The sequence below is a fragment of the Hylobates moloch genome, unplaced genomic scaffold (genome assembly GCF_009828535.3).
Source record: "Hylobates moloch isolate HMO894 unplaced genomic scaffold, HMol_V3 SCAFFOLD_5, whole genome shotgun sequence".
NCBI lineage: Eukaryota > Metazoa > Chordata > Mammalia > Primates > Hylobatidae > Hylobates > Hylobates moloch.
This window is the reverse complement of record NW_026652280.1, coordinates 8,168,219-8,181,594: the sequence shown is the minus strand read 5'-3', so window position 1 is coordinate 8,181,594 and position 13,376 is coordinate 8,168,219. Positions and strand designations below refer to the sequence as shown.

At 36.1% G+C, this 13,376-nt stretch overlaps 1 long non-coding RNA gene across 1 annotated transcript; it reads right to left on the bottom strand.

Annotated features, from left to right (window-relative positions):
* Window positions 1-1,469: 1,469 nt before the first annotated feature.
* On the bottom strand, window positions 1,470-7,742 carry LOC116468048 (uncharacterized). The gene is made up of 4 exons (XR_004247970.2): window positions 7,609-7,742; window positions 3,991-4,024; window positions 3,509-3,647; window positions 1,470-1,686 (listed from the first exon to the last, which is right to left on the bottom strand). It is a non-coding gene; the product is annotated as an uncharacterized LOC116468048 (long non-coding RNA).
* Window positions 7,743-13,376: the final 5,634 nt, after the last annotated feature.

Genomic DNA, 13,376 nt, shown 5'->3' with positions numbered 1-13,376 from the left:
ACCCAGGTAACAAAAAACTTAAACTAGCAAAAAACTTATTTTTTCTTCCAGTAAGTCTTTATCTTTGCTAATACATTTTTTATAAGCATTTTATTTTCCTTGACTTTATCTAACCATCATCTTCTCTTCTGCAATTAAGTCTGAAAGCTGAACTTTTTCCAATCTATTAAGCTTCCAGTTACTTCCTTCTTTGAAAGATAAACAATATATTATAGTAGGATGGTCTCGAATTTGAAATCTATGCATTTACTCATCTGTTGGTTTATTTAACAACATTTGCCACATCCTATGGTAAAAATGGTATAAATGGTATAAATAGAGGATACAACTAAGGGCATAACAGCTAATAATGAAAAATGATTATATTACTAAATATTATTAATTAATATAATTAATATATTATATTATAATTATTAGATGATAATTATATAATATTAGCATATATTATCTATTATATAAAATAATTACTATATCAGTAGCATATAAATGTATAATATTATTAATTATATAATTTTGTAATAAATAATTACTAATAATCAACACTTTAATGTAAATGTTCTTTTGGGAATGATTTATTCCTACAACTTAGTATTTAAAGAAGGGTCATACCCTGCCTAGGCCATTGAGATTTTATTCACTGAGGGGTTTTCCAATTAAGTCAATTGGCAATTGGCAAAACCAACAGTATAAATGGAATCCGGTGCCATTTTAAAAATGGAACATGCGGCTGGGCGCAGTGGCTCACATCTGTAATCTCAGCACTTTGGGAGGCCGAGGTGGGCAGATCACCTGAGGTGAGGAGTTCAAGACCAGCCTGGCCAACATGGTGAAACCGGTTTCTACTAAAAATACAAAAATTAGCTGGGCATGGTGGCGGGTGCCTGTAATCCCAGCCACTTGGGAGGCTGAGGCAGGAGAATCGCTTGAACCTGGTTGGTGGATGTTGCAGTGAGCAGAGGTCATGCCAGCACTCCAGCCTGGGTGACAGAGTGAGACTCTGTCTCATAAAAAGTAAAATAAAATAAAAAATAAAAATGGAAGATACCATGCCTCTCATTACAACAAGTGCACATGGACATAAAACCAACAGCAAAATAACAACAAACTTTAGGACTTCACGGCCTTCAGAAATAACACTGAATAATGCAGTAGAGTGGAAGGAAGGGAATACCTGAAAAAGATCAGCTAGTATATGGACAACCATATCAAAGAGAATAATGATTGCCATTTAGAAAAGTGCTACTGTTCATGACTTACCTTCATAAGTCAGCCTACTTGCAGAGGTAAACCAGTTAGGCGTAAGAACAGGAAATGAATAGACACATTTTGATATTTGGAGTTCAGTGAAAATGTGTCTTTTTACAGTATTCTTCTCCACAAGTGTTTTTTACAATGACGACATAATTTCTGGCACCAAATTATTGACTGCAATTTTATTCAAGCTGAAAAGCATTAGAATACATATTAATTTTATTTCATATTTTTGTTGTTTTTCTATACAATGATTTACCAATTTGAAACTATAGTCGACTTTATTGATAAGTTTGAGGTGAGCAGCATCTTCTTAAAAATTTAATCTTTTCATGGGGAGAGCTCCAGGGCCACTTCTCCTGATGTGTCAATATCAATGCCTGTCACTCCAATTTGTAAAACTCACATATTCTAGTAAGTATACGGAATAAGCCTCTGTGAAAAGAAAAACAGTAAACAAATTAAATTTAACAGAGTTTAATTGATCAAAAAACGATGTGTAAAATGGGCAGCCCCAAACCCGAATAGGTTCAGGGAAATTTCAGCCTGCTTAGTGGTCAGAGATTTATGGACAGAGAAAGGAAAGTGAGGTACATAAAACAAGTGAGGAACAGAAACAGCTGTGTTGGTTACAGCTGTGTTTGCCATATTTGAACACGATTTGAAGAATTGGCCACCTTTGGCTGACATTTGGTGGTTGGCACAAGACTAGATTGGCTAAAGATTTAATTAATTATGCCTGCTAAATAAAATTTCAATAAAAACTCTGAAACAATGAGGCAAAGAAGCCTTCCAAGTTGGCAAATACATCTAAGTGCTAGGAAGGTGGCACACCCCAAATCCATGGAGGTTGAATGACCTGTCCACACACCTTGCCCTATGTACCTCTTCATCTAGCTGTACTTTGATCTTTTACAATGACCTGTAACAGTAAGGATAGCATTTTCCTGTGATCTGTGAGTCATTATAGCAAATTACCAAACCTGAGAGAAGGTCGTGAGAACCTTTGAATTTGTACTCAGCAGATTACTTAGCCTGGGCACACATTTGTGGTTAGTGTCTGAAGTGGATCAGTTTTGTGTGACTGAGCTGTTAATTTGGGGGATCTGTACTATCTCCAGGGAGTTAAGTGTCAGACTTTAACTGAATTGTAAGACAACCAAATGGTGTCAGGGAATTGGAGAATTGCATGGAAAACAACAGAGGCATGTACAAGAAAGCTGGGATGCTGTGACATAGCAGTAGGTAAGATTACATACATAGGTTAAGAAAATTAAATACATATAAATATTTAATAAAATATTAAAATATAAAAAAATTCAAAATATTCTTAATAAGGGCAGCATTTATTTGGAAAAAATAGTTTGTCAGAATCAGAAATACGGATCCCATATAGTTTGCTGAGGAGTTTCACTGAGCTGCATTTGGAAGGGTATATGAGAAACCAAAGAAAGCAAAGATGACAGTGTTTCCCTACATGTGGTAGAGAAGAAAAGGAAAGCATTTAGGGAGCAGTTCAAGGTTTTCAAAATTCAGCAGTGTCTACGTTAAAGAAGACTGGGATGGAAAGGGAGCATCAGAGGAAGCAGATGTGGGGACAGTGCTCCTGGAATACAGATGGGAGTGAGGGATTCCTCTTGCGATTGAAGTTCTAGGAAATTCAAAATTGAGAGAAAAAGTTTTAGGAGAGAAAGGATTATAAAACTAGGCATGGAGGCTATTGAGGACACAGAGTTTGGAAGTTCCAACAGCAGCTATAAATAAAAAATATTTGAATGTGACTTCCAACTGAGACAAATGTGGAGACCAGACACCACTCCATCTTGAGGAAAGGGACACACAGATGCCTGGAATCCTGGACCAGAAGGGACCGCAGGTTATTGTGTTGAAATGTGAAAGAAGCCTTGGTTTCCTTGCGAGGTTGGGGAGTTACACAGCTAATATAAAACACGCAAGGCTAAGAGTGATTCCAGAACAAAACATAAGCCCTGATATTAAAAGACAATAGAAACTGTTTCATCAAGTCTTCATCTAATTTAGCATCATGATGCAATAAATAAGGGATGAAAAGGGAACATAGAAACAAGATAATATAGAAATGTGGTTAAGTAATAAAAAGAAATAAAAAAAGGGCATCCGTTATGAAGAATTATTAAGTTTTCAAGAAAACTGGACTGTTTAAGATGCCGTTTTCTGGGAGTAAAAATGCTTGTTTTGGTAAATGCCCATGATATACTGTAATTAATATAACAGAAACCTATTAGTTGGTGATTTTTCCCCATCGGGTTTTAAGTGAGAAGTTAAGAGGCCCTGAGCATTAATAGAGCATCATTCTGGCAAAACTGAAAGCTGTAATTTCATAGGCTGTGCTTTATTTTCTCTGCCTTCACACTCCCCTAGAAAAATATACACAGAAAAATAACAAACACATACATATCAAAACCAACAATTAAATTTCAGTTAAATGCTGGGTAGTAAATAAAAACAAAATCCAAATTCCAAACAAATGTCTTAATAAGATATATCTTCCTGGGAGTAATTAAACAAAGAAAAAAATAAAGAAAGGGATTTTCTAAGAAGGTAATTTATTCAAGACAGTACAGATAAATTGAGTTATTTCTTTTTATAAAATATACCCCTAACAATGTTAAATGAGTCAGAGAGCTAAATTTGATGACAACTTTATATGATTTTTTTCTGGAATAACTCCAGAGAGATCTTATTTTACACTCCACATACCTCTTCCCTTTTGCTTGTGGATTCACTAGAAGAGCTGAGAAGAACGTGAGAAAGACATAACAGAAGGGAAGGAAGCAAAGTTAACAAAAAGAGAAGAAACAATGTTTGCAAATACATAAACACTTTTCTGGATATCTACTTTAAAATCTTTGATTGAACCTGTACCCATTTTTGACTTTGTGATTGTGCAATGAAGCAACAGTGGTAATACACTGACAAAGTGCTCATGTTGAATGATGTTGATATTTTAGAAGCAAAAGGGAACAAGGTGTTACGCACATCTTTGAAAACTGATATTTTGTATCTTTGTTACGTGTGTGCTGTAATAAAAAGATGAGTGCAAACTGTTCTAAGGTATTGACAAATCAGTTAAAAATCCATTCCAACAACACCTACCCCAGTTCTGTTACAAATTCCTTTATTTTAATTTTTCTTCTACGGGCAAGCTTTTCCTCAGAATAAGAAATCACGTCAATTATAATTCTATATATAAGCAGAAGTATACGCATACATAATATTATAAATAAAATCCTACAAAAATGTTTAAATAAAAATTAGTAAATATATAATTTGATATATCCAAGCCATATGTGAAAATTTTCTTTTACCAGATGAGAAGTTGAGACACACCACAGAAGTTTAAATAATTCATTCAAATTTACAAAGACTGTCTTCAGGTGGCCTGACTTCCAGCCCCATTCTCTTCCACTGCAAATACTGTGACCTTATACATTGACTGTATACCAGTCAATCTCTTTAAAAATTTTGAACACAGTTTGCAAGAGGTATTGTTAATTTCCTACATAACTTCATTGCTCAAAGCGAAGCCTTCTGTCCGTTCTTTGCTTCTGTATTTGGCTAACGGTTTCTAGCACTCAGCACTCAGCAGTCAGGGTGGCATCCCACCCATGAAGACAACCAGAAAATCAAAACACTCAGTTGTCTCATCCACACCTCCAATCTGTAGCTCCCTTTGATGGCAGCCACAGCCTGTCGGGAGCAGCCGCTGCCAAAGAGGCTGGCTTCGCTGGGGGAGGCACAACAGCGGCCGCATGCTCCAGCCAGCTGGAGGAGGGAATAGGCAGGAGCCCTGCCCACTTGCAAGTTGGAGGAGTGAGAGCCCCACCTTTCCAGGCACAGCTGCAGCCTCCCAACCCCAGCTGCAGACATGGGCATTCCTGTGTTCTCAGGGGCCCAGGAATCCTCCTGCCCCAGCAGGCTTGAGAGTCCCTCATTCTGCTGCCTGGACTCTCCCTGCTCCCAGTACCCGCTCTGATTTCAGAGCAAATTTGAGGCTGAGCCTGGGTGCTGTCATGACCCAGCTGGGTGTGCACATGCTCAGGGAGGCTCTGACAAGCCAGTCCCCTGCCGCCTCAGTCCCCTCTGGGCTTTGGGCACTGACAAGCACAGGAGAGGGGCCAAGGGGAGGTTGAGGGCACCTCGGCTCAGGCCTGCAGGCAGCCCTCCACACAAATAGCCTGGGCTCCACAGATGACATAGAGATGGTGATAGGAAGCAGATGGGCTCCTGGGCAGAAAAAGGCAGGTCCCCAGTGATGCCCCACCTTCAAGCCAGGGAGGGCCTGAAGCATGAGGGCTGGACTGCCAGTTCTGCAGACCAGAATGAGAACTTATGGTGCTGTTTCTGGGCCCACCTGTGGGCATCCATGGACCAATCAGCACACACTTCCTCTCCTCTGAAGCTCATAAAAACCCTGGACTCAGCTAGACTCAGGCAGATGATGGATGAGAAGACCTGCCTGTGGATAGGAGCTACCCACTCCAGGTCTGCTTCCCGCTGAGGGCTACAGAGACAATGGGATGACCTCCCTGTGGATAGGAGGTATCCACTTCGGGTCTCCTGAGAGCTGTACTATTGCTCAATAAAGCACCTCTTTGCCTCATTTACCCTCCAGTTGTCTGCATATTTCATTCTTCCTAAGAACTGGGGACCTGCTGAATGGTGGGCCTGAAAAAGCTGTAACACAAACTGCTGAAACATGCCCTCCACCCCACCCACCCACCACTCACCTCTTGCAAGCAAGGACAAGAGAGAGGGAGAGAAGAGGTGCAGCCTTTCAGGGATCCCAGACCTAGGAGCTCCCCAGGCCAGGGCTATGACACCCTCTTGGGGGTTCTGCAGTTCCTGGAGTCTCTAAGCTTCCAGGTACCACCGCATTCCCAGGTGTCCAGTGGAAGCCGCTTGCAGTAGGCCTGGTTCAGTGGCAGCCTCACAAGCAGCTGGTGCCTATCCTGTCACCTGGAGCTGCCTACCCCACTGCAGCTGGTGTGCCTGGCTGTGAACAACCACCAAACCCCGTGCTCCCTCACTCACGCAGCCCTCGCTGCTCCTTGCCAGGCTCACCCTTGGCAGCGGTGGGATCCAGCCTGGTAGCACAAGCTGAGAGCAGATTGTCAGGCCAAGTGGGCAGAACAAGCCCAGCTTGTCTGAGCAAAACTCTGGCAAAGGCACTGCCAGCCACAGAGGCTTCTGGCTGGCAAAATGACACCCCGAGGATTCCATCACACCTTCCTGTTTTCTCTGCAATATTTTGAAACAAATGATATTCTTGAAATTTAAAATTAAGATTATATTTTATTAAAGGTCCTTTCCTTCACATAGTATCATATTTCTATCCTCATCTAAGTATTGTATAGATGAAATAAACTTGAAGTGAACAGGGAAATTGTAGACATAGGGAAACTGGTATCACAAACACCTACACACACACACACACACACACACACACATCACAGGAGATGAGTTCCCTTTATTTGTAGCCTCATTACAAAACTAAAATAAAGTGAACCTTCTCTTCTGAATAAGTTTTGCATTAGGAGTTGTATAAAAGGTAAATTTTTGGTTTAGTTTCCTTATGCTAGAAATTATTATTCAAATATTTTTCATAGTAAAATAACACGCAATCTTAGGTTAATGGTGATAGTATTTGGTATATGAGGAAGTCTTACAGGATTCCTTAAACAATACAATTTCAAGCTAGGCTGGTAAAATGTAAAGCATGAAAATGCAATTTTTTTAAGATGTTGAAGAAAACAGAATTGTATTATTTTATGTTTAGCTTTTCACCATAATAAATTATTTTACTAACTGGTAGTAGTTAGTAGAATAATAAAACTGGCAGGTCTTTGAAAATAATATATTAGAAGCATCATTTTTGATGCTCTTCTCATGCATGACTAGCAAAAGAAAAGGGTCTGTCTACAGTCAACAAAGATGTGCATATGGCTTCCCGTAAGTTTCAGATCTATTCCCTTTGAATTGCTCACACACACACACACACACACACACACACACACACACACACAAATAGTAAAAAAAAAAAACAAAAAACCCTATTCATGAGTTTTTCTTTTCCCCTTTAACTTATTTCAAATACATAAGGCACATTCTTGTGGGATTCACGCAATCAAATTTTACACACATTTTCATTTACCTATACAATATTAAATAGAATGTTTCAGCAGAAAATAAGTTGCAAACAATAAACAGCATATTTATTAACTATGAGAAAATAAAGTGCCACGTTTGTCTAGGGAGTAAACACTTTCTATACCTGAGAACATTGATCCAGTAATTCAAATATTTATTGATACTTACTACACCCCAGAAACTGGAACATAATTGATACACTTCTTGTTCTCCTGAAGTTCATAATCTAAGCCAACTAAACACAATGGATTTCCAAATGTCCATTAAAAGTTCAAGAATTGGGTCTCTGGTGGAGTCAGCTTCTAAAATATTAAAAATAAAATATTGAATTCAGACATCTGTAAAGTGTTTATGGTTAACTTTTACATTAAAAAGTCTATTGAACATTAATCTTAAAAATACAAATGAGCACATGCATATATTTCACAATGTTGTCCAAGAACATGTTCATTTTTTTTCTTTCTAGAAATAATTTATTTTTATGTTAAGTTATTCCACAGTTTCCTTTAGACTTCTGGCTTTTACAATTTGTTTTAAAAATTTATCCTTATTAACAAGCAATGTAACAAATGTTCTGTATTTTCTTCTAATATTTTATCACTGTATTTTTATTATATTTAAAATATTGAAACACAAGTGATTTATTAGTAAGTTATGATGATTAGTCATATGTGTCCTGAATGGGCTTCAGGATGCCCAGATATTTGCTCAAACATTATTCTGGGTGTTTCTGTGAAGGTGTTTTTGAATAAGATTGACATTTAAGTTGATAGACTGAGAAAAATCAGAATGCATTCCCTAACGGAGGCAAGCTTCATCCAGTCAGTTGAAAGCCTGACTGGAACATAAATGCTGACCCTCCCTTGAGCAAGAGAGGATTCAGACTCAAACATCAGACAGGAACCAGACCATCAGCCTCCTGGTCTAAGGCTATACCATTGCCTCTCTTGAGTCTTCAGCTTGTCAACTCACTCTGTAGAGCTTGGGACTTTTCAACCTCCATAATCATGTGAGCCAATTCAACCTCCATAATCATGTGAGCCAATTCCTTATAAGAACTCTCTCTCTCTCTCTCTCTCTCTGTGTGTGTGTGTGTGTGTGTGTGTGTGTGTGTGTGTGTGTGTGTGTGTGTGTGCTGTTTCGCTGGAGAACCCTAATTTCATACGTGATTTTTACAATATTATTTTTTATTTGAATGAACTACTATTTCCTCCTTCTAAATTGGATGTCATTTTTATGACATATTAAGTTCCCACTTGGATCTGTCTTCAGAATATTTTATTCTTATTTACTGGTCTATTTGTCTTTTTCTGAACTCATACGATATGTTTTTATATAAATTTTTATGGTAAAGTTCAAACCTATTTAATATAGTCCCTTAAATTCTTCTATTTAATATAATTAGCAAATCACATATATTTACTCTCCTGTATAGATTTTGAAATCAGCCAGTTCCTATTTTAAAATATTATGTCAAGTTATTATGTTTAGGGATATGAAATGAAATATCTTCAGTTTCCAGCTGTAATTGTGATAGAATACTTATACATTCCCAGAAAATTATTTTGTTTATTTTTTCAAAACTATTCTTGTCATAATAGAAACGAACTGTGAGAGATTGAGATAATTACAGTGAGAATAGAACTAAATACTTTGTTTATTTTTATGTTTTTAAAATATTTATCTTTTTTGTTGGTGAATATCCTTCTTCCTGATATTACTGGTAGCAATTTTAATATTTCACTATTTAAAGTGGTGTATTGAAACAGGAGGCAACATGAATGTGCTCCCATTGACTAAAAGCTGGAATAATGTGAGCAAAATATAACTGCAGTAATATTGCATCTTAAACATAAAGATACAATAGATATTCACAAGCCCATGCTGATATCAATAAATACTTAAAGAAAGAAAGAAATGGGGGAGAAAGGACTCATATTCCTTAAAAGTGAATTCTAAATAATGCCTATAGAATTTATGAGTAAAATAGATCATCAATTTTAAACCTCAATGACAATTGATTCAAGTAAAAATCTATGACTTCTAAAACTGGTGGTTGAATCTTGAAGAAACAGGTTATTTATATAGCCTCTAAGTAAAAAGTCCAAAATATTTATTAATGTAATGGCCTTAACACATGTCTTTGATATTCCTCAGCCAACCTTAGTAACTAGGGCAAAATACCAAGAAGAAAAAACGGTAAATTTATAGTAGAGAAACCTGGGAGAGACGCCATAGCCAAGTAATAATAAGTCATGATGATATTAGGTATCCCGTAATACGATTTAATCAGAGGAGCACTTCAAATCCATAGTATTAATGCCTTAAATTCCAATCTAGGCCGGGCGTGGTGGCTCACGCTTGTAATCCCAGCACTTTGGGAGGCCGAGGCAGGCGGATCACGAGGTCAAGAGATCAAGACCACGGTGAAACCCTGTCTCTACTAAAAATAAAAATAAAAATAAAAAATTAGCCGGGCGTGGTGGCGGGCGCCTGTAGTCCCAGCTACTCGGAGAGGCTGAGGCAGGAGAATGGCGTGAACCTGGGAGGCGGACCTTGCAGTGAGCCAAGATTGCGCCACTGCACTCCAGCCTGGGCGACAGAGCGAGACTCTGTCTCAAAAAGAAAAAAAAAAATTCCAATCTAACCATGAGAAAAGATTGAATATTCAAAATAAAGGACCCTTTATAAAGTGAGTCATCAGTAGTCTTCAGAACTTTCCAATTATAGACACACAAACACACACACATACAAATCACTGAAAACTGTCATAGGTTGGAAGATAAAATAAGTAAATAAATATGACTGATATAGAAAATGTATAAGTACACATTTTAAAAATCTAAAATATTAATATGATAGCAATGTAAAGGTATTAAATAAAAAACTAAGTCAACTAATAAAAAGCAACCTTAGTCACAAGCCTGAGCTTCACTCTAACATTAATATTGCCAGGCATTTAAAATGTATACATTTGAATGATAGTTAAAATTTACACATTGGCAATATATAAATTTAAAGCACTTTGATATGAGATTACTTTTGATTCTATTTTGTTTTAGACATTTTCTAAAATAAATTATCTATTATGTAAATTTAAAAATAATATAATTATTATCAAAGTAATTTATGTTTTCTGAAATTCTATTTAGACTTTCAGAATTATTCACAAATCATAAGGAACGTTTATACATGTAAGCATTATTCTAAGGTTTTTCTGAAAGGTCAAATCTAATTATAATAAAGAACAATTTGAGTAAAATACAATCATGAGACATAAAATAATGATTTTTCTAACTTATACTCACAGCAAAATAAGTTAGAGATAGCTAAATCCTTTCCTTATAAAAATAAAATGAAATAAAATACAAATCCACATGAAGTACCCAATGATATAAGCATATTATATGATCATGATATTGGGTAAATTTTTATCTGAATTAAAGCATGATATAAAAATAGAAAAGAAGATTTTAAAAAGTATATAATTAAAAAGACATATTTCACTTGCAAAGTTAATCATTACACTTACTTTTAAAATATGCATAGACTAATAGCAAACAATTCAACAAAAAGGCCTAAAATAATTATACTTTTATTTTTAATTTTTGAGACACTCACTCTGTCAACCAGGCTGGAGTGGTATGGCATGATTATAATTTACTGCAGCCTTATACTCCTGGGTTCATGCAATCCTCCTGCTTTAGCCTCCCAAGCAGCTGGAACCACAGGTGTGCATCACCACACCTGGCTAATTTTTAATTTTTATTTTCATAGAGATGGGGTCTTGCTATGTTTCCCAGGCTAGTCTTGAACTCCTCTCCTCAAGCAATGCTCTTCCCTTGGCCTCCCAAAGTCTGAGAGCACAGGCCTGAACCACTGCCATGGGCCAAAAATAAATAAATAATCCATAATATGAAACAAACACAGTAAAAACAGCTAAATACCAATTAGTTTGTTGTTCACCTTGTCTATTCCAAAGAGTAGAAACACTAACAACATTCAACAATGATATAAGCGTGTTGAAAACAACCCTATAATGCTCAGTAGTAGTCCAATGTTGGAGTTATGCACATTTATGTTTTAAGCAAAACGAAGTTAAATGCTAAGGTTGCAACAAGAAAGAACATTTCACTAAAATCAATGTTTGGAAGAGGTCTAGAAATCACACAAATATAACTTTGTCACTGATACTGGGTTCTTTCCTTGACTAATCTTTCCAAATTTATGTTTATCTCAGTAGAAGTTAACTCTTTAACAACAGTATTTGATGTTAGTAAATTTAATCTGGTAGAATGAGTTGGAGAGTGCTACTTCTGTATGTCAATTGCCGTAAACAGGACAAACCTGAAGGTTTCCCTTTTGCTTTCCACTCCCCTGCCACCTTTAAATCTCTGTCAAACACAAGATGATGACGCCCTTGGTTTACCAAGCTCAGAATAAAATTTCTGCTTATTGTCATTTGTGTGGTCTTTATGTCCACAACGGAAATGAAAGCAAGGATGTCAAAAGGGGCAATGCCAAAGCAAACAAAGAGGTTTTAGCGATTATTTAAATAAAAGGTTTAGAGAATGGTTGAAATAATGTTTAGAATATTGCAATATTCCAATTACTCATAATATTGCAAGTATTATGCAATATCAGGGAATACTGCAATTATTGTATAATATTAGGGAATGTTATAATTGCAATGTTACAGAATATTCCATAATAATCGTGATGCAAAATTATGGAATATTATAATTGCAATATTATTATAGTTACAACGTTATAAGGCAAACATGTTCCATATGTTAAGACTGGTTAAGTCAAACTTTTTAGTCCCAAATATAACTCTGAATATATAGTTGATATTTTCCCTAATTCAAATACTTTAACAGTTATTTTAAAATGTATTCATTAAAGATATCATACACTTTGATATTTTCTCTTCTAATCATCCCCAATATGAATAACATTAGGCAAACTGATAAGAATCCAATCTCCCTTCCTCATTGCATGTTACACCCTGTCCTCCTATGGAATTCTGATATATGAAAAGCATATTGGGGGACAATTCATGATAGTTTTATTCAAAAATAAGAAAATATTATACACATAGACCTAGAGTGGGCACAAACTCAAATTTTAGGGTTTCTGTTCCTATCTATCTGAAAAACAAGTACTTTTAAATGCTTTATTTGTAAAAAGAAAATCACTTTTTCCTTTCAGAAGATATTAATGATGATACCATAAAGCAGCTGATATCGCATGTGGAGATGGTATTGTTTTGGCACATTTATACGACGAAGCTCTCTAAGGCTGCACGAGAATGATCAGTTTAGGGAATAAATGTTCTAAACGTCTAGCTGTGATACTGATCAAGTTTGCTGGTGGCTCCTGGGTTTGCATTTTCCTGACCATGGGAAGGGACCGCATGGAGGTGCCCTGTGTGCTTTTCTGAGGCTGTCTTTGGACATAATTGCTTCTTGTTATTTTTTTCCTCTTCAATCAGGCACATGACTTACACTCTAACAAACATATAAAATCTGTCTCCAATTCTTTGCCCATTTTGGTCTGTTTATGAGCATCTGGTAAGAGTCCAAAAGCAGTGGAAAACCATTTAGAAAATATTTTTTCACAGTTGAATCTCATGTTAGATATATATATATATACATATATATATATGAAGCTTATGAAACACTAAATAAAATGATGTAAATATTCTGAATTTATGACAATGTATTACATAAAATTGCATATTCTTCCTGTTTCCACTCAAAGAATATGCAAACTCCATTTACAGCAAAAAATAGCAATATGGTTTTTGAAAATGGTTGGAATGTTTTAAACATGTTTATATTAATAAATGTATATCTTATTCTTAAGGAGATTATATTTCAAACATTAATATTTTGATTGGCTTTTAAAAGTCAATTTCATAAGGATGGATCATT